The sequence below is a fragment of the Acomys russatus genome, chromosome 9 (genome assembly GCF_903995435.1).
Source record: "Acomys russatus chromosome 9, mAcoRus1.1, whole genome shotgun sequence".
In the NCBI taxonomy this organism is placed as follows: domain Eukaryota; kingdom Metazoa; phylum Chordata; class Mammalia; order Rodentia; family Muridae; genus Acomys; species Acomys russatus.
This window is the reverse complement of record NC_067145.1, coordinates 57,197,616-57,218,430: the sequence shown is the minus strand read 5'-3', so window position 1 is coordinate 57,218,430 and position 20,815 is coordinate 57,197,616.

Sequence of the window (20,815 nt, the reverse complement as noted above, 5' to 3'; positions counted from 1 at the left end):
AGAAAGAAAGCCACCACCAGTCCTCTGGTCCCCAAAGGTTCACAAAATAAAGCCACCTCCCTTGACTAAAGAAGCACTTCACTGTGACAAAGACCCACCCTTTTACTTGTCCTCCTACTCAGGGTCACCGTTCACACAGTTAGTTGAATTATCCATGCCCTTCCCAACCTCACTCCCTGGCCTCCCGCCCCAACCCCCACCTCCACTTTAGACACCAGCCAGAGCCCTGGATCACCCTCTGAGAGTCGCAGCAGGCTTGCCCCATTGGGGGAAGTGGGGAAATGCCTCTGACCTGGCCTCTGGATTCCCATACCATCAGACCAACATTTCATATAGCTCTATTCCTCCTCCTCTTCCTTCTCCTTCTCCTCTCCTCTTTTGAGACAGCCTATGTAGTCCAGGACGTGTAATCCAGGCTGGTCTTGAACCTTTAGCTTCTGATAGCCCTGCCTCTACCTCCCCAGTGCTGGGAGTATAGTGATGCACCACCATGCCTGGTTTTAAGCTGTGCTAGGGGTTGAAGCTAGAACTTTGGCATGCCAGGCAAAAACACTCAGTCAACTAAGCTGCACGCCTCATATACAGTCTTACTGTATCTAGTATGGTCTACTTCGTGAGCATCTTAAGGAAACAGAAAATTCCCTGCCAGCCTTGGAGCTTATCGGGGGTTTCTATTCAGAAAGCAAGGATGATGAGTGGATGGATGTTAATATACTTACCTCCATTGATACACACTAGCATATGCTGGTATTTGCAAGAAGGAAACCCAAGGAGCATTGGCAGGAGCAAGAATAGGTGACATGGCCAGTAGAACCCATCACTTATAAAAACACAGTCACGCTTAGGGGGTGTTCTGTGCATTTAGCTTGGTTTGTGGTGAGTGTAACCGCTACCATTCAAGAGAATAAACATCAGTTCCTTTTCCCCCAAGGTCACTCGGTGAAGGAGCGTATAGCCTGTGGTACCTAAACCACAAGGATAAGCTGAGACCTAAGGAGGGTGTTAAAAAACAAAAAAACAAAACCTCTGGCTGGAGAGAGTAAGAACACTGGCTGCTCGTATGTAGAAGACCTGAGCCTGCTCGTGTGTAGAAGAAGACCTGAGCTCAGTTCCCAGACCCCATAAGTTGGCTCCAAACATTCTGCACCTCCAGTTCAGTGGTTCTCAACTTTCCTAACGCTGCTGAGACCCTTTAAAACAGTTCCTGATGTTGTGGTGACCCAAGTATTTTCATCGATACTTCATAACTGTAATTTTGCCACTGTTATGAATAGGAATGCAAATATCAGTGTTTTCTGATGGTCTTAGGTGAACCCTGTGAATAGGAGGCTCAGTGCACCCCCAGAGGGCTACAAGCCACAAATTGAGAACCACTGCTCCGGTTCCACAGGCTCTTAAGTACCGCTGCTATTATATTACATTCTAGGTTTTGTTTTGCCCTGCTTTGCCTTGCTTCTGTGTGAAGACAGGCCTCACTGTGGGAGCCCTAGGCAACCTCAAACTCACTGTGTAAACTATTCTGCCCTGGAGTTTGCAGCAATCACCCTGCGTCTGCGCCTATGAGCGCATTCACCTTTGCTGACAAGCCTGCCTCCAAGGATGTGCAGCAGTGGGGTCTCCACAGGCTCAGGGACCAGGTGGCCTTTCTCCCAGACCCAGGTCTCTTTCCCATCTCAAGTCTCATCAGTACCAGGACTTGGGACATGGCTTGGAGCCTCTAACCCTTTCCACTGGGAGAGAAATTCATTTGAATCCTCCCTCACCTCACTTCCTGTGGAGACTCAACTTCTTCTCTCTGGAGCTTGGAATTTCAGAAAAGCAGATTTGCCAGATGTTGACACTCAGTTTGCTGCCCCTGCTTGGTAGCACAGCTGTCCCCTCAGTTCTACCTCAATTCCCTATTTGCTCACTGACCTACACCTGCCTTGGGAAGCTCTGGACTGGCACCTCAAAGTGAGTTTCCATGAGTTTGCCTTTTGCATTATTCTCCTGGGAAGAAATATAGATAAAACCCTTGACCCAGGGGAGATGCTACCTCTCCCCCTTTTTTTCTGCAGCTCCCCTGGTTCCGGGGTTGGGAGCCTCTAAAGATCTTTTAGGCTGTGAGTTTCTGACATGCAGGGTTTTTGTTGTTGTTGTTGTTTCCTCCAGAGCAAGGATGCTGCAGTATGAAGCCCCTCAGCCTGCGGAGGAACAAATGGCCGCTGACTAATAGCACCCCAGGGTTGGGGATATTGACCACAGGTGCTGGAGGGGAAACAGACTCCATGATCAGCGACCTTCACAGCAGCAGGTCAGATTTTGGTGGCCTTGAAGACTGAGGATAGAAACACTTGCAACGTTTCTTCCAATGTAGACAGACTCTCATCTATGGAGGTCCCACTCTTTATATCCCATCAGCCCACCACAGCCACTCAGAGAAGCCTGAACCGAACTCAAGCGTTCCCGAAGGAGGGTAGCTCAAGAAACCTGCCCACTGACCAAGCCTGGGCAGGCAGCTTTCTCTGGAGCTCCTCTTGAGGTCAGGGGTACCACTAAACCAGCGAAGAGAGCCTCTCATTCAAGAGAGGAGGGGCTTGCTTGGGTGTGTCCTGGTGGGCGTGGAGGGGGGTGGAGCCAAGAAAGCGGGATGGCTAGTAGCTTCCCCATATGTGAGTCTTCAAAGCAGAAGTGCAGGTGGCCTGAGAGGCCAGTCTCCATTTTATTTTGAAGGGACGATTGGTGCCACCGTGGGTCCACCCATGGTGGATGAAGCTGTAGCGAGCCCACTGGAGACTGATGCTGAGTGCAAGGGGACAGTGGCCCAGACCTGTGTCTGTGTCGTTGTACAAATGAGCATCTGTGTGCGTTTCATCACTCCAGGGCAGTTGTTACTAACACAGGACAAGATATGAGCCCCCTCCCCATAAGTGCAAACTAGTTTCTGTGTTGGGGTAAAGAAGAGAGAATAAAAGTTTAATAAACGTGCGCCCGTGTCGTGGATGACTTTGTGGCGACCTCTGTTGCAAATGGCCTATGCATGCGGAATAATGGCCTCCTTGCAGAGAGGGAAATAGCTTAGTGCTATCATCGTTGCCTCGGTAACCATCAGAGTCCCCATCTAGCAAGAGAGAAATGAGTTATGAAAAGGCTTGAGTGAAGAAGGGATTAACACATGATCCCAGGGACAGTGTGTCAATCAAAATCAACTGAGAAATTACACTCTCTATTTGAGAATTTCTCTGGAACCCAAATGGTAGTGAGGTTAGCATATGCCTACCTCTCTCTCTCTCTCTCTCTCTCTCTCTCTCTCTCTCTCTCTCCCCCCCCCCCCCCCCCCCGTCCCTCCCTCCTTCTCCTTCCCTCCTCCCCCACACCTTTTTTTCAATTTGAGGAGAGGATCATGATTGTTCTTTATGATTATCATTGAGCATTATACTGAGGGGAGGAAAAAGCTTATAAAAAGAAGTTAAGAACACAGATACCTATCCTTTCATGCATGTCCATCCTGGGTCTCTGTTCCTCCCTCCTGCCTCTGGCAAGGACAAGACCCCCCACTCTACAGTTCATCTCCTCTGGACTGAGAAGTGAGCCCAGCCCTGAGCTTTCGCATGCGCCCTAACAAACAGCCTCACAGAGCTTGATGGGAGTGAAGGCCCAGTGCACTTCCTACCGGTCTAGGCAATTCTAGTCTCTCTAGCTGGTGCTTAGCTGGACTTGATTTCCTGCTCTGTGTTGTGTGTCCTGAGGGAAACAAGTCAATCGCGTTGCACACTCCGCCTCTCATCTTGTGAGACACATGCACCCACATGCCCACCCATGCAGCCTCTCACACACATGACATGGAGGGGGGTGGTCTCAACACAGACAAGAGACCCTATACAGAGCTAAGGAACAAGCTGGCGAAGGGAGCTCCACTGGGGGCCCTGTCCCGATGTGGCATCTATTCACACATTCATTCTGCCACTTGAATTAGAAATTAGAACCCTCAATCTGTTGCACTCCCCTCCCTCCACAATGAGGATGCTCTGTTCTTGCAAACACTTGAGAGGCCAAAGGCAAGTGTGAGGGAATGCATGATGCTGCAGTAAGTAATCCCTAGCTCAGGGCTACAGACCTGGCTGGAGGGGGGGGGCATTGGGTGAAGCCTTGTATCCTGAGGCTCCGGGGGTGTTGATGGGCTCTTGCTTATGAGAGTCTGTCTTGACAGAGAGTGTAGGCCAGGTTGGTGGTGGGACCAGATTGTTCATGTGACACATGCAGAGAGGGACTATAGAGTGAGCCACACACACAGACACCCGCCAACCCCCTCCCCCCGCCCCCGTTTCTCTTCTAGCCACATAGCCAGCCTGAGTGAGCTTGGCTATCAGTTTGAACAGTTCTTTCTATTAGCATAAGGGGAAACTGAGTTCTGGAGCTGATACAGGGTTGTTGTTGTTGTTTCTTGTTTTTTTCTTCAAGAAAAGGTTTCTCTGTGTAGCCTTGGCTATCCTAGACTCCCTTTGTAGGCCAGGCTGGCCTTGAACTCACAGAGATCTGCCCGCCTCTGCCTCTTTAAAACCTGTGCTGGTACAGGTTTTAAAGCCAGGGTTATGGTGAGAGCCCAGTTTTCTGAATGTTGGGTCAGGAAATTGGTCCTATTTAAAAGAAAAAAAAAAAAAAAAAAAAAAAAAAAAAAAAAAACAACAACAACAGCAACAACACACACACACAAAACAAAACACAACTTGTAAGGGAACTTTTGTCTGAGAGCTTTAACCTTAGTCTGTGAAGAGCGAGGAAATAGGAGAGGCTAGGACCAGAAGAAGGCTGGCTCCTCCCTCAGCCCTTCTCTCCTCACCATCCGTCTGTGCAAGCGTTGGTGTGCCCATGCACCCACCCATCCGTGAGCTCTCCCCTCCCCCCACGGAGTCCCACACAAATTTCGAGCCCTGAGCGTCCCTTGATTAACTAAATCGCCTTGACCTCGGCGCCATTTGATATTTGCCTCTTTGACACTCATTTAGGAGCTCGCAGCGGTAACGCAGACACTGGACAAGTCCAGCCTGAAACCGAAGCCTTATGAAAAGAGGAGATGCTGAGAACCTGATAGCTGGAAACTCGTTTTCTCCAAAGGCTTTCGGGACATTTTAGCCCGGCTCCAGGTCCGCGCAGCGCCAGGGCGCCGCCAGTGCGGGTGTAAATGTTAAATGTTAGCTATTTGTTCCGAGGATTGCCATGAAAATCGACTCTTTCTTGTCTTCTTTTTCGCCCCCTCCTTTCCTTTCTCTCTCTCTCTCTTTCTCTCCCTCCCCTCCAGATTCCCACAGATACCACTACAGCGCCAGTGTGGCTCCCCGAAGTCAGTCTTCCCACCTACAGCGCTGTCACTCCCAAACTTCCTATTTGGAGACAAATAACAAGAAAGGTGGGGCTGGTGTGTAATATTTCTGGTTTTGTTCTACTTTGGAGGCAACACTATTCATTTATTCTCCCTAGTCCCCTGCGCTCCCCCACCCCACCGCCCTCTCCCCGGCCGCCGCCCCTGCTCCCCTTAGCGCTCCCATTTCCTTGAAGTGAGGCTGGGGAGACTGGAGCGGCACAGCAGTAAGCCAAGAGTCCTAGCTTTCTACAAAAAGGGTGGATGAGAAGATGAGGAAGTCACTTGTCACGGAGCATCCCATTTCTGTTTGAGAGGAGCAGGGACTTCCTGCTCAGAGGAGCTTCTGTCTTCCCTCTTAAGACAACCCGGGCCTCGAGTTGAGGCTAGCGACACTCCCCCCACGAGGTGCCCAGGTCTCCGCCCTCGCCACCCATGCAGTCTCCTGGACGCCAACTCTGCATTAAATAATAACAATTTATCATAGACTTTCCCCTTTCCTAGAGTAGTGCCTCCTCCCCACCCCTGTTGCACCCCAACTCTCCATTCACCGTATTGGCTCTGTCAGTACCTACAGCTTCTTGGAATGCAACCTTAACAACTCTCTGATAACTGTAAGCTTCATTCTCCGCACTCGCCACTCTCCCCGGCCCCTCAGCCCCTCCTCCCCTTTCTTTCTCCCTCCTTAGAAGATTTTGGAACCGGGAAGATAAGATATTCAACCCTCTATCGGGAATCCTGTGATATTAAAGATCAAACGTGGCATCAATAGAAGGACCAAATGCAGGGAGAAACAAAAGGGGGAGCTGGGAGATGCTCATCAGCTAATTACAGCTGCAAATATTATGCAAATTTATCTTGGCACAGAAAGGGAGAAAGCGAGTTTAAGTGTGGAGATAATGCTGGAAAATTGAATGTTCATCTGGGCATGGGAAAAGGCCCAGTAGGCTCCAGCAGACTACCCATCTAGGGAATCTGCGTTTCCAGGCTCCTATCAGATCATCTGCACTTCTCCGGTGGAGACTGGGAAATTCATATTACTTATAATTGATATTTGAAATTCTTGGAGGGATGTGTGCTAAGGAAAGGAGAGAAAAGTAGGAAAATGGAGAGGGGTTGGGATATGGCGAAGGACGAGAGGGAACCTTTCGGATAGTAAGTTTAGAACTTGGAGTCTGAAGTCCACGGTAACAAGGGACAGAGTGAGCTACTAGATTAAGGGAAAATAACCCAGAAAATCAGGTGTCTTCTTTTGTGTAAACCTGAAACCTGACAGTTGTTTAGAAACAAAATCCAAGTTTTTAAAAAAGACTGTAATTATTCGACTGCCTCTTTTTCTTAAGGGTGTGTGGGGCAGGCTCAGGACTTGAGACTTGAACTTGAGAAAGATGGAAATCCAGGGCAACCCTGTTGGGGAGGGGGAGGCAGGACCACCCCAGGAATGGATGTAAGGATGCTTCCCCACCCCCCTCATAGGATCTCATACCTGCTCTCCCTGTCCCCTCCGTCTCTCCCATCATTGTTGGCTATGCCCACAGGATAGATTCAGTCTCCTCAAGAATTATGTGGGGGAATTATAGCCCAGAAACAAATGACAAATTCTCACACTGTAAGAAGTAACTCTTAAGTGTAGGGTAAAACACACACAGTGTGTGTGTGTGTATGTGTATGTGTGTGTTGAGGGAGGGGGTTCAGGAATTCAGACAAGTGGTGGTATTTGGGTGCAAGGCATCCAATTACCAATAAATTACCATCTGACGTCAGGGGAAACAATTGGAGAGCGAATATGTATGAATTGCCTCTCGTTCGTTTACATATTCCCAATGATTATTTGATCCAAGCAACCAGAAAGTAATCAGCAGGCAGAGAAAAGCTTAAAGGGAGAATTACCAACGACTCTTGCCCCTTCTGGGTCCGTAAGCCTGGATGTCCATATGTTTTGTGAGGCCCTGGGAGGGGGACTGGTGCTTTAGTCTCGTATTCTGACATCTGTCCTGTTTAGAGTCCAGTGATGCCTGTTGCATTTCGATGGCTTTTGTTCTTATGGCGTTAGGATGAGAGACAAAAGAAAACAAAAATGCCAATTATTGGAACTAATTAGCCATTAAATGAGATGTGTGCACCCCCCCCCCCTCTCTAGAATGGAAAGAAGTTGATGAGGGTAGGTGTGAGGTGGGGTGAAGGGAGTCTGTGAGAACCCACTCAAACCTGTGCCTATTCTGCATGTGTTAAGAGACAAAGCCAGACAAGCTGAAAGCTTGCTGTGTGTGTGTGTGTGTGTGTATGTGTGTGTGTGTTCCCTGAGAGCAAAAGCAATGGCTATTTGGAGGAAGAATTAGTCTTTATTTCCTGGTTTGCTTGAGTTGGGGCCTGGAGTAGGTAGTGGAGGTGAGAACGGTGTGGGGGCAAAAGAGATGAGGGGAGAGGAAACCTTGGAAAAGCGAACATTATTTCTGTCTTTCTAGATAAAGATGCAAGGAACATTTTATCTTAACCTAGCCCTGTGCTTTAGTCACTGTTTATGATTAATTATCTTCTTTTTCATAAAAATAAATCATGTTAAAAATTAGGATCTCGGCACTGGGAGAAGCGAACCACTGGTTTCAGGTCGATCTTGTTAATTTCAGTCTGAAATTGACACACTAATTAAAGAGCAGCATGGTAAGGCACAAGCAGGCAAGATTATACTCAGGCTCCCCCCTCCCTGTTTTTTTTTTTTTTTTATCAGATCTACCTTATATTTTCCCAATTAAAAACTGCAAAAAGCAGTTTCATTGCCCAGGGATAAAAAATAAGGGCCCCTTTTCACAACGTTGGCCATCACTTTCCACCATCAGATTCATTGTGATGTATTAGATGCAATAAATTATCCCATGTAACAAAACATTGGGAGCTGAAAAGCAGATAATCTGGAAAGCAGAGATAAGGATTCATTATCCAAATCATTATGAATCCAGCGTTGCCTCTGACTTCTTTCTTAATCAGCTCCTCTGATCCTGGATATGTGAGCAGTACAGATAAGGAAAGAGCCGTTTATAATTCTCCACCTCGCCTAATATTTTAAAATAAAGTCAGAGGCAAGAAAACGCCATAAAACACTGGTGAGCAGGCAAGCGCCGAATGAAAAATCACTTCCATGCCATTATATCCACAGTAAGATTTAATTAAAATTCTCCCCATCCACGTGCTTTATTTTCAGATAGGATTTTTTCCCATCACGTAATAATTGATAGGAATTTGCAAACGGGGCTATTTATTTAGGATGCCTGGGTGGAGTGGGTCTGAGGGGGTTTTTGTTTTGTTTTGTTTTGCTTTGCTTTGTTTTTTTCTTTTTGGTTTTTGTTGTTGTTGTTGTTTGTTTTGCCTTGTTTTGTTTTTTAATTTCTAGTGGCTCCTCTTGGAAACTTTCATTTGAGGCATTCATAACTACTTATTAGCCAGGTGCCTACTGCATGGCACCCCCAATCGGACTGAATCAGGAAAACATACTCAGATCACAACCGTGGTAGTTAATTTTGATACATATGTTTTGCTGGGGATGTGAAGAAACAGAGCGCTAGGGCTCCATGCAGTGTGGCCTTCCGGTTCTTTCCAGCCAAACCTTCTTCTTCTTCTACACTTCTATAACAAGTTCCAATAAATGGGATTGGAGAAGTAGATTTTGTTTTATTCCAGACAGAATCTCATTTTGTAGTAAACCATAGTTCTCCTGCCCAACTTCTCTAACACTGGGTGACAGGTGCCTACAGCCACACCTGTCTTGAAGGATTAGAACTTTTAAACCCAAGGTGATAGTTAAGTACAGTGTCTTTTGGCAGAGTGCCCTTTAAATTCCTAACGTAATTTCAGAGTGTACACATGAAGGCTGAAAAAGCAGGATGACGTTGAAGACTGATGGACACACTGACAACTACTTCCTGGTTTCAGGGGGAAGGACTAGGAAGATGGGGGACCCACTGGAACAGGATTGCTATGAATTCTTCATCCTTACACACAACCCTGATCCACTAACTGACCACACCGTCTTAAAAAGATTGGAGATTCTGCCAAAGATTATTTCCTCTATTTGGGGATTCCCTGTCTTTATCCTATCTCTATGGCCATCCCCAGGAGACCTGCACTCAGGGTTTCATTTATCCCTTGGTCATGTAACAGATCTATCTTCTTCTTCCACATGCCTGGTGACCTCCCTTTATATTTCACACCCTAATGCCTTAGATTCTGATCTCAGAAAAGCTATAGAACTAACCTCTGGGTTTGAAGCATCTGATGGTGGTGGCCGTTAAGAGGGCACGATGGCCTTCAGGATATGTCCCCAGGGCCCAGGGCCTCCCACCAACCACCTCCCTAGCTAACTCAGTTCACAACCCTTACCAAGGAAGGACTTTTTTGTTTCTTATTCTCATTGTTTGTTTCTTGTTCTCATTCTCACCACCACCCACTCCCAGAACACAGGTTAGATAGTTCAGCAGTGGTTATTCCATGCAGGGGAGACGGAGTGCGGAAAAACCTGAGGTAGTATAGTAGGGAGGGTGGACAGTTCAGGGAACAATAACCAATGGTGGCGATGTCTTCAGGTCTTAGTGGCTGTGAGCTGGCCTGTGTCTTTGTGACCTAGGTTTCCAAAGAACACACAACAATCCTCAATGAAATCCCTCCCTAAAATTAGCGAGTGGGACCATCCTGCACTCTCTGGAGGATTAACTCCTGATCGCCTGGGAACCACGTGGTTTCTTTGGTACATAGTGAAACACGGTCACCCCTGAGTGAGGCAAAGCTATTTCTTGTCTCAATGGGGTGGGAGAGAGAGGAGGGAGGGAGGGACAGATAGAGAGAGAGAGAGAGAGAGAGAGAGAGAGAGAGAGAGAGAGAGAGAGATATCAACAAGAAATCAATGAGCAATGAACAAGAGCAATTGTGTTTAAATTCAGAAAGCCACTTATGCTTTCATTATTGCACTATCCTTGTAGTTCTCCCAGGAATAAATCTTCAGTTCTTCTGTCCAGGAAATAACTCTGAGCCTTTCCCACATTTTATTTACTACTTAGAAAAGAAAATCCCCCTCAGCCCCCACTGCTTGTTTTGTTTTTCAAGTTAGAGTTTCTCCGTGTAGCCTTGGCTGTCCAGGAACTTGCTTTGTAGAGCAGGCTGACCACTCAAGAGACCCACCTACCTCTGCCTCTGGAGTGCTGGGAATGGGGCAATGCTAGCACTACTTAGCATCCTCTTTTCTTTACTTCACTTGCTTCCCACCTTCACTCAGCTCCCCAGTATAATTTCCACCCTTCTATCCATTGAGAGATAGGTCGGTCATGCGCTTAGCCCCTGTGGGACCACTGCAGTCCTTAAGATTTTCTTTGGAAGCCTAACTTCCTTAGGTTAAAGCTTTTGGGAGCGATGGTGGGGTCACGTGATTACATTTTCACACCCCTTTACGATCAGAACTGTGTAGTCTATCCGAAGCGAAGCCCGTGTCAGCAGAAGAGAAGTGCGTGGTAGACCCGCGGAGACCTAGGGGTCGCTTAGTGGTGGAGTAGGAGAGGAAACAAAGTCGGCCTTGAGTTTCGAAGGCGTCGGGACAGGACAAACATTCTACAGAAAAGAAAAAAAAAAAACGACTTTCAAGTTGGAGGCGAACTTGTTCAAGGTATGTAGAAGGAGGGGTGGGACAACAGGAACTTTAAAGAAGACAAGGAGCCTGGGGGAAGGCCGTAAAGGGCCCCACCTGCCTACAGGACCAGGAAGTGGGGGTCTAGATACCGCTGGCTGCAGGGGGTTAGGGGTTGCAGTAGTCACCTGGGTATGTGCCTCCCGGGTCTCTGCTCCTGCTCCCACCCTCTTGTGTGAGAGGAGGAAGGGTACCGTGTCTCCTATGGGTCCCGGAAGCTAATAAGATCTTCCCAGGGCCTGGGGCTTTCCTAGAGAGTTCACCGGGTGCGTTAAGGCAACAGGTTGGGCACAAGCTGTTGAGAACATTGCCCAGACAGAGTCCTCAAAGCTTACCAGAGAGCTTGACTCTGCCACTTGGTGGCGGAGAACTGGAGCAACAAGACTGGGAACCGAGGCAAAAATACTTTGGCGAAGATGGATCTTCCGGGTTCCCTAACAGACTAGAAGATCCCCTTCTCTCCTTTTTGCCAGATTGGCAAATGGGGCGCTCAGATCGCCCCACTCTGAGCTTCACCGCATCCTAGAAGATGCCTGACCGGGGGAGCAGACACAGGGCTGGCAGGCGGGTTGGTGTCTAAACGGAAAGAACTTTAAGTTCAGGGAGGTAGACAGGTCACCAACCCTATCTAGGGAGAAAGAGCGCCTGTCGCACCACCCACTCTGCAAGGTGATATATCCATCACCAGGTACCTCTCTCCACTCCATTGCGGCCATCCGCCCCCCCTTCCCCCCCCCCCTGCCACGCATCTCTTCGCTAATACTTTTGGGCCTCCCCGGCTTCTCTTTTCTCCTCTGTCCTCCGCTCCACCTACGTCCACCAGCAATTCCTTTGGCTCTGACCATTCCCCTACTCCTCTACTCCCCTGCTCCCAGGGACCACCCCGAGGGGACACTGAGCCACCCCTCTTTGCCCAACCGATTGGGGCAGCCCAATTCATTGACTTCGTGGTTCAGCCCTGGACAAAATTTTGTTTTATTTCTCTCCAAGGACGTATTTATTTTTAAAGTCAGTCTCCATATTCTTTTTGTATAAATAGTGTGAAGGGAAAGCTCGACCTGTCAAAACAAATGGACCTTGACCGTTTCCTACCTCAGTGTTTATGGAGCTTCATTTTCCTCTAGCTGAAATTTATTCGCGGCAGATTCCCTTGGTACACAGTTCTGATGTCCTCACTATTTGGGTGGGATGAGAAGAGAGGGGGAGGGGGGAACTCCAAGAGGAGGGCTGCACTTTATTGGGTCATGGGGTAGACAAATAGCATCATTTCCTTTAGAGATTTTCTTTGTGGATGTTTGTGGTTCCTGGTTTTGTTGTTGTTGTTGTTGTTTTTTAAATTTTACTTCCCAAAGGTTAATTTTCCCTCGAAGCCTTTAAGAGTACTGGGACCCATAGGACCCTATGTGCCGTTGATGACTGTTCTTCTACACGTGGGCCAGACAGCGACAATCAAGCCAAGTCAAAAAAAAAAAAAAATCCCAATTCTAACTTACTAAACATCCGTGACTAAAGGGTGTGGGGGGGGTGGTAGTGGGGTAAAATAAGGGCAAAGACCCCTCTTTTGGGAATAGGAGTGCCAGTATAAATCCAAACCTCAGGAGAAGGAAAGCGCTTTGAAGACTTGCTAGTTGGTTACGTCTGTGTATGATGCTCGCTGCTGGCCGTGGCCGTAGAAATTCCCATTGAACCATTTACTCAAAAGTGAGAAGAAAATGCTCGAATGTGCTTATACCTATGGTAATGACCCAGTCCGTAGGACAGTGACATTTATAGTGTTAATTCCAATCCTGCCAAAAGACAGTGGGCTCGCTTTGTAGGCGCCAGGAGCAGGTCATATTTCAGGCGATCTTTCTTGCTTGCTCCCCTCAATTTCACACACCTCTGCTGCGTGGTTTGTGTGTTTGCAGGGGGGGGGTGCTATTCATTCCCTCCCTCTTTCTTCTTCCCTCCCCTCTTCCCCACCCCTTTGCAACCCGGAAGAGCTCTGCTGCCTACAGTGAGCCAAGGAAGGCAGAGGGGAGGGGGCTCTTAGCAGGGATTCCAGGCAGCTAGGTTTTACGTCTGGCTGGCAGCCTAGCTGAGCTGCAGTGGAGCAGCTGCAGCACTCCGACTGCGGTGGGAGCTTCGGCAACAGTGGTGAAGTCCTTGCCTGTCATTTCTGCCTTCAGATCTCTAGCAAGCCGGGTTGGAAAAATAAAAAATAAAAAACAGCTGGCCCTCAGGAGAGAACTGCCCAGGTCAGTGCGTACAGAGCTGTCCCCTTTTCCTCTGCCCTCTTTCTCCCTGCTCCACGTGGAGAGAATTAAGAGGAGGTCTGTCCTCGCCCCCCCCCCCATGGGGACAGCTACCTCTGGAAGAAAGTGAACTAGACCCCAGTCCTTTCTTGTGCTTTCTGGCCACTGGAAATCTTTGGCTTTCTGCAGTGACCTTGGGTGATGGTGGTGTTGGAGTGTGTGGATGTCCTTGTCTGGAGGAGGGAGCTAGTAGAACTTGGGGTGCAAAGATAAGCTGAATGGAAAAATAAGAGCTTGTGGGGGTGCCCGGGAAGGGCTCTTGATAGATGCTGGTAGCTGTGCAGAGAACAGAAAATTGAAGGAAGCAGTCCGTCTGCTTAGGAGCCTTCTCTTAAGGTGGCTTTGGTGTCCAAGTGACAACTCCATGTTTATTTTTCTCTCTAGGCTTACAAGTGCTATGTTTAGGCGCATTGTCTCTGCATATCATTAAAAAAAAAAACATGTGCACTGTGAGATAAAGTTAGAGCCAAGATATGTAGGCTTCTGGCATCTCCTCAGAGTAGCTGGTGGTTGTTAGGCACCCTTGCTTACAGAAGCACCCTGAGGTGGGCAAGAAAACCAGTTTTCCAGAGAGGACCAGGGTAGTTTGGAGTGAGAAGGTAGAGAGGATAAAATTTAGACCCCCCTCATCAGACCAACAGACCCCTAATATGCCACTTGGAAATAGGTGTGCCCACACACGAATGGGTAATGTTAAAAATGCAAGGAAAGTCTGGTGAATCCGAGCAGAGCTGTTGCTCTGAAAATGCTATTTCTTTCATAGAGCGGGATGACAAGGGGGCCAGTGGGATTCTGTCCATAGTAGGGAAGAAGAAGTAACCTTGCCCGCTGCATCCTCCTTGGTTTATTTCCCATATTTCTTGGCCCTCTTGTTCTCTTATAGAAAGGCACCAGGACCCTGGAATTGTGGTTTGAGAGACTCAGAACTCTGAAGGGACAAATAATGCAGGCATCCTTTCTGCAGCCCATCCACTCTTCCTTCACGGGTAGTGATGGCAGTGGACTGTTCTTTCAGGGACAGGCTGATGGCCAAGGAATCCCAGTGAACCAGGTTAAGTGAGTCAAGGCATTTCTAAATAAGATGCTTGGCTGCCCAAATGGCTTTTTGTGGGGAAGAGGGCATCCCATAAATGGTTGCATCGCCCCCCAACAAGAAAACTGTTCCCTATCGGTCTGAACTAGGTCTAGATGTAATTTCTGTTCTATAGACCAAAACTTGTGAAGGTACCAATGGGCTCTGGCTGCTGACTGATTCTCACATTAGGATTTAGCAGAAGACCCAGCTTCAAGGTTCCAGCTAGTGGCTCAGCGAGGCCTAATCTTTCTGACTCAAGTAGGGAATTAGACCATGGCATACTTGGTGTTGGTCTACTTCTACCCTCTACATAAACTGTCACTGCCAGCTGCCCCGGATTCTCCAGTCCTTTTCTGTTACAATCTAAACACGGAGTGATCTGCATTTTCCTTTATTTAGTGTTTTGACTCTGCCTTCTTACAGGAAACACATCTGGTGGGGTTTAGGCAGAGGTGTAGTCAAGGAGTGGGTGCAAGCATTAGGGTAAAGAGAGCCCTTCTGTCCTGCTGCCAATTGCCCAAAGCCACACAGAAAGGCTCGGGGAAGTGGCAGGTGTGTGGGAGTCCCAAGGAGTCCACCTCCTTCGGGCATTCTGTGTCCCTGCAGTGGCAACTAAGATAGAGGAATAAGGATTCTGACACTGTGAGTGGGACTGAAGGGGGAAACTTTCTGTTCTCTAGCCCTGGGCTATTTTTAACACTTTCTAGGCTCCCCTGGAGGGTTGTTTTATTCTTGTTGTCTTAGCCATTTCACACTTGAGTATGTGTTCCTTTCAGCTATGTCTTTGTGTGCCAATTCAGTATTTTGGATCACCCCCTCCCCACTAATGGTTGGGATAACGGTCGGGTGTTATTAACTGTGTGGAGGGAGCACCCTTTGCTCCTTGCTGGGTCGACTGGAGCTAGGGTGCTGTTGGGAGAGTGAGTGCACAGGCAACTTGGGTGGGGAAGGGTTGCCCATTGCTCTCTCTGAGGTCCGAGTTTGTTGGGTGGAGGGGGGTCTGCAAGCAGCTAATGGTGAGTAAGCACGTGGTTTGTTTTATTTTAAATAACAGATTGCTGAAGTTCACGAGGTGGCAGGCTGTGGAGGGTGTCCAGCAACTGGGGACCTGGACAGGTCACAGGCAAAGAGTGCAGAATGCTGGGGGAAGCCTTGGTTTTGCATCTCTGAGCCAGGCATACTCTGGGCTTTTTCTTTGGGGGTCACCAGCGCGTTCAATGACACCAACTAATGATTAGTGCTTTTAAAAAGCCACCCTCTGCTCTTCCCAGCACCTGAATCGAATCTCCTTCCCCGTTTTTTTCTACCTGTGCTGTTAAGCCCCTACAGCCCCCCTTGCACCTCAGCCCTAGTCCTTGCCCCATTTACCGTCGACAGCCCAATTCCTAGAGTCTCATATCTCCAAGATAAAGCCCACTTTCTCTCTTGATACCACCAAAGCGCCCGGGGAGAGTGGGCTGAAGCAGGCGCCGCCGCTGGGGCTTGGAGAGCTCCTCAACCAGGGAGGAGAACCAGGAAGCCAAGGTTGAAACGAGCAGGTGACTAAGGCTGGCCCTCCCTAGCCTCACAGCTTTACATATTTACTAAGGCGAAGAAGCCTGTGTGTTCAAGTGGTCGAACCCCAACCACCCGGCTCTGGATTTTCTTGGATGCCCGCTAGAAACCTAGGTGCTTCTAAGGTTGGGCCTGGGGCTTTCCTGGGAGCAGGCCAGGTCTAGAAGCAGCGATCCCCCCACTAAAAACTAATGATGCTGAAGGGTAGGGGAGCGGCTTCCTGCCACCCGCATCTCTTCCCTTTCCCACGGTCCCCATGCCCCAGGACCAGGACCAGGAGCACTGGAAGGTGCATCTTTCTCCTTCCTAGATGAGTTCTTTCTCTTCCTACCCTAGGCTTCGGTTCCCGGGTCAACATCCTCACGAGCGCTTTGTTCTATTCGGGAAGCAGAAATCCCCGGTCTTCCCCTTGTCCGCCTGCCCCTTTCCGCTTCACCTCTCTCTCTCTCTCTCTCTCTCTCTCTCTCTCTCTCTCTCTCTCTCTCTCTCTCTCTCTGCATATGTATATATACACATCTTGCTATAATCAGGGGTTTTCTCAAGCGGGGGGGGGGTAATAGCAGCTGAGGGAGGGCAATCCCTCGAAGACGAAGGCGCGATCTGGGGCTGGGCTGGGGGCGGAGTACTAGCGGGGTAATCGCCAGCGCGTGTCTTCTCTCATAGACTCTCCATGTAGTTCGCCGTTCCTCCCGGTCAGCGTGGCTTTCCTCAGGTATTTTAAACCTGGTAGATGATTAAGGGGAAAAAAAAAAAAAAAAAAAAAAAAAAAGGAAAAGATTATTCAAACCACATAACCAAAACGGTGGCTCATTTCGCTTGGAAGGTAGACCCTAGAAGCAGGGTGGGTGGGCGTGGGAGACGGGAGATCTGCGGGTATGGGTTCATAGCCTCTTCATTCAAGTTCCTATGGGTTTTCACCTAGAAGGCTTCCACTGTGAGCATCCTTTCATGGTCAGTGACTTTGAGGGTCCTCCTTTCTGTACATCACGAAAGTCCCCTGTCCACCGTTTTAATTGGAAAAGTGTCTCTGTTGAGTAGTAAACCTCAGCCAGTCTGGTCCACTGCCTGCCTCGTTTTCTCATCATGGTTTGAATTTTGCTCTTTTTTTGCGTTTCAGCTCATGTGGGGAATAGAGAAAATGGTGATAACGTAATATGTGTTTAACCTGTGAGGTCCGGGTCGCCTAGGCAAAGCGGCCTCCGGAGCCGGAGCCGTTTTTTTTGTCCGCCCAACCCAGGCTGGCCGGAGGCGCCTTGAGGCTGTGTCCCCGGCGTAACCTTCTTGCCTTGCAGCCGGCGAACTGTTTATTCAGCTTTACCTGTACTATTCTCGTATCCAGTAAAAATCTTCGCCCGGCCTGGGTAACCTAATCCGGAGGCTAAAACGGAGGAGGGGGTAGTGGGGTTGGCTCCAAAAGAGAAGGAGGTGTGTTGTGCTACACAAGCCGGGATCTCTCCTTTGCTCCTCCCTCGATTGGGAAGGTAATTCGGATTTGGTTCGAGGAACCAAGGTAGGATAGGAGGCTTTAGAAAGGAGACTTAAGTTTTTGTCCCAAAATTCCCGGCCTCCCCCCGCCCCCCCCCCCCGCCCCGCAAACAGGCACTGTGGATTGACGCGGCGACCGCAGCTTCAACCCACGCTCCAAGAAGAAACAGAGGTCGGGAGAAGAGTGACCATTGAGGACTAGCAAGACCAAGGACAAGTCTCCTACCGAGGCCTGCTTGGGGCAGATCTAGTCCTCCACCCCCACGTATCTTTTACAACTTCCATGCCTAAGTCAAAATGATCTAGGAACTGAACCAATACTTTCTCGATCAGAACCTCCCGGCTATTCCCGGCTTGTCTATTGCAGAGCCAGGGTAAGGACTGCAGCCAGCGCGGAATCGAATTAAACGCATTTTGGTGGTTATTGTCTCCCACTAATTGCTTCAACAATGGCCACTGTTAAAACGGATACACCCAATTAAAGGCCCCGCGCGGTAACCCAGGTTTCTCGCCACCGCCGGGTTTCCCTAGTCCCGGGCGGTGCAGATTTCTGGGTTGCGAACCGGATTGGTAAGGGGGCGCCCGCGCCGGCCTGGATACCTCTGGCCTCCACTTCCTTCCCAGACACACAGCGACCACGGTCTTTTCACTTCGGTTTTATTGATTTATCACATCCAAGCAAGATTGATCGAACTGGAAAGGGAAGGGACTTTAACCCAGTCCTCCGGTCGTCGGCGCCCCGAGTTGTGCATTCAGTTTCTGGCCTTCGGTACTGCTCTGCGCGCTCCCCTACCTCTCAGCCCTCAGGTTCCGGGCTTCACTTCAGTCGGTACCCGCGCCATCAGGTCCGCCCAGGCAGGCGCCGTGGCTCCGGGAGGGGGGGTTAGGGGAGGGACAAGGCAGTATGGCCCCGCTTCTCTTCCTTCTTCAGCTTGCAAATATTTGCTACCTTTAGGAGAATCCCACTATTCCGCTTGCGCTGGGCTAGCAAAGTCCTTAAGTAAACACGCTCAAATGACAGCCATGGGTATTCCAAGGCACGCTTTCTACCTCTGCCCAGGATTAGTAACTATGGTACCTCAACCCCCCGAGGTTCCGCTTTGCTAGTCACACTCTGGAGGGCGACGCTTACCGACCCTCCCACCCCCACCCCAAGGTAGCATCTTTCCGGATCTCGGCCCCGCGGAGCTCGCCTGGCCTCGCTCGGAGTCAAGCTCGGGTGGGTGACTCTAACTGAGTGGATTTCTACCTTCTGGGTCCGTGGCCTATGACGAGGCCTTTTTGCAACCTGGGCTTCCAAATTCTGAAGGGAACAGGCTGTGACTACTTCCAGAGGGATGGGGTCGCAACGTCCCAGTGAAGGCGAGTGGGAGGGACCAGAAGACGGGCAAGTGTGTTTGGATGTGTTTGTGTTTGTGTGTGTGTGTGTGTGTGTGTGTGTGTGTGTGTATTCGCACGCTCGCGCGCGCGTGTGTTGAGAGGTGTCCCAGCTTATTCCAAGCAGAGAAAGTCAGATCCATTTCTTACCCTTTCCCCAAGAGGGCACACATACCCTGCTCAACCTGATGCTTACAGCAGCAGCCTCAAGGCCTATGGTTTTCAGGTAGGCCAAATTGGCTCCGGCTACCCAACACACAGTCGGAGGTCCTTGGAGGGCTCTAGCTGAGCCCTCGCTTGTTCCGCTCCAGGATGCTGGGTCCCCATGCATCCAGATCATTCGTTCGTCAGCCCCTTACCCTGTCGAGGGAAGCCTCAAGAACTACCGTACCGGAGCCAAAGGCTCCAGGCAGCAACGCAGCATCCTTCTCCTCCTCCTCGGTGGTTTTCTCTTGCCTTTCCCTTCGCTCTGCCAGACGCTCCCGGGGAAGAGGGGAAATGCGCAACGCCGAGAGAGGGCTGGTGTGCCTGAGGGTGGCACCCCAGGCTTTCAAGGGTGCATTGAGGCGTCCCCTAACGAGGCCGGATCAGCTTTGTAGGCTCTGGCAACTGGAAGATTTGGACCACCTTTCTTTACTCCCCTCGGGCCTCAAGCCCCCTCCCCTCCCCCGCCACCCGCTAGGGGAGGAGGAAGCCGGGCCTGCATTTGCAAGCTAGGCGGGTCAGACCGGCGCCTGGCCTAGCCCAGACCCCTGGAGTCCAGCTCTCTGCCTCAGGCCACGCGCCGCAGCCTCTTCGGACTAGATCCCTTCCCCCTTCTTCCCGGTGGGTCCGGGAGCCGACCTCAGCCCTCCCTCCTCGGTATCCCCCTCCTTTTTTTTCCCTCCCCCTCCCCTGCTCTGTGTTTCTGACTCTGGGGCCGGGTCCGTGACGTCAAACCCAGTGTGGCGTCGGCGAGACTGGCCGGCGCGGGCCATCAAAAGAGCAACGTCCTCTTTCCCAATTACCCACTGTCAGTCCGGGAACAGGGGCGGACCGGCTGGGAATTACATGTTAAATACCCCCTACAGGCTGGTTCCATTACCCAGGGCATCCAGCCTTAGGCCCCCTATCCCTCTCTGCCAGCCCCAAACTACCTTAGATCAGGAGGGGCCTACTAGACGTTCTATTTTTCCAAGGGTGGGGAGTGTCCTTTGCACCCAGCATAGCTACTCTGGTGATTAAATTAAAACGAATAATACCCTCCATTCCCACTACCGAATTTATTAGAGAGACGCCCCTACCAGGAAAGCCTTCTTTTTCAGAAACATTTTCTTTTTCAGTCTTTAAAGCCAGATTCTAAGCCGCATAAATTAACACGTCTTGGCGTCAGCAGCTTTCTTTCTTGTCTTGAGAAAGATTTCTCGTGCTCTTTTTCTGGACTTCTAGATCTTGGTGCCCAAGACCAAAGAGTTATGTTTACTTGGGGTTATCCTCGAAGCTGTGAACTGGGGTCAGGCGGACTTGTATCCTACACAACTCAGGAGCGACACAGGGACCTTCTGCCCCCCCCTTTTGATTTACCTTTCTAAACTCTCGTCCTTAATCTTAATCCCGGGACTTTTAGCAAAAATGTGTGTGCGGTCTTCTCTGCTTGTTTATGGAGTGGTTTCCGGCGAATGTAAGACAGCAACTAAATAATTAAAAGGTTTTGAGAGCGCCGTGAGCTGGATGGGATGCTGGCAGCTTGATTGGCCCAGGAGAGATGAGTTGGTCAAAGAGTGAAAGTAAAAAAAAATCGATATTCTAAGACTGAGCTGCCTGCATAAAAGCGAGACCAGGGGAAGGGATGCAGGATGAACTCAGGAGGGAGATTTATATATATATATGAAAAAAGATATCTTCATATTTTGTATTTAGAAATTCAGCCTGGAGCAGATGTAAAAGATGAGGAGTCAAGAGACGCTCCAAATTCAAATCCGTTCATTTCAAAATAAATTGTTTTCTTCAAGGGTTGTGCCTTAAAAAGAACGCACTCCCACCCC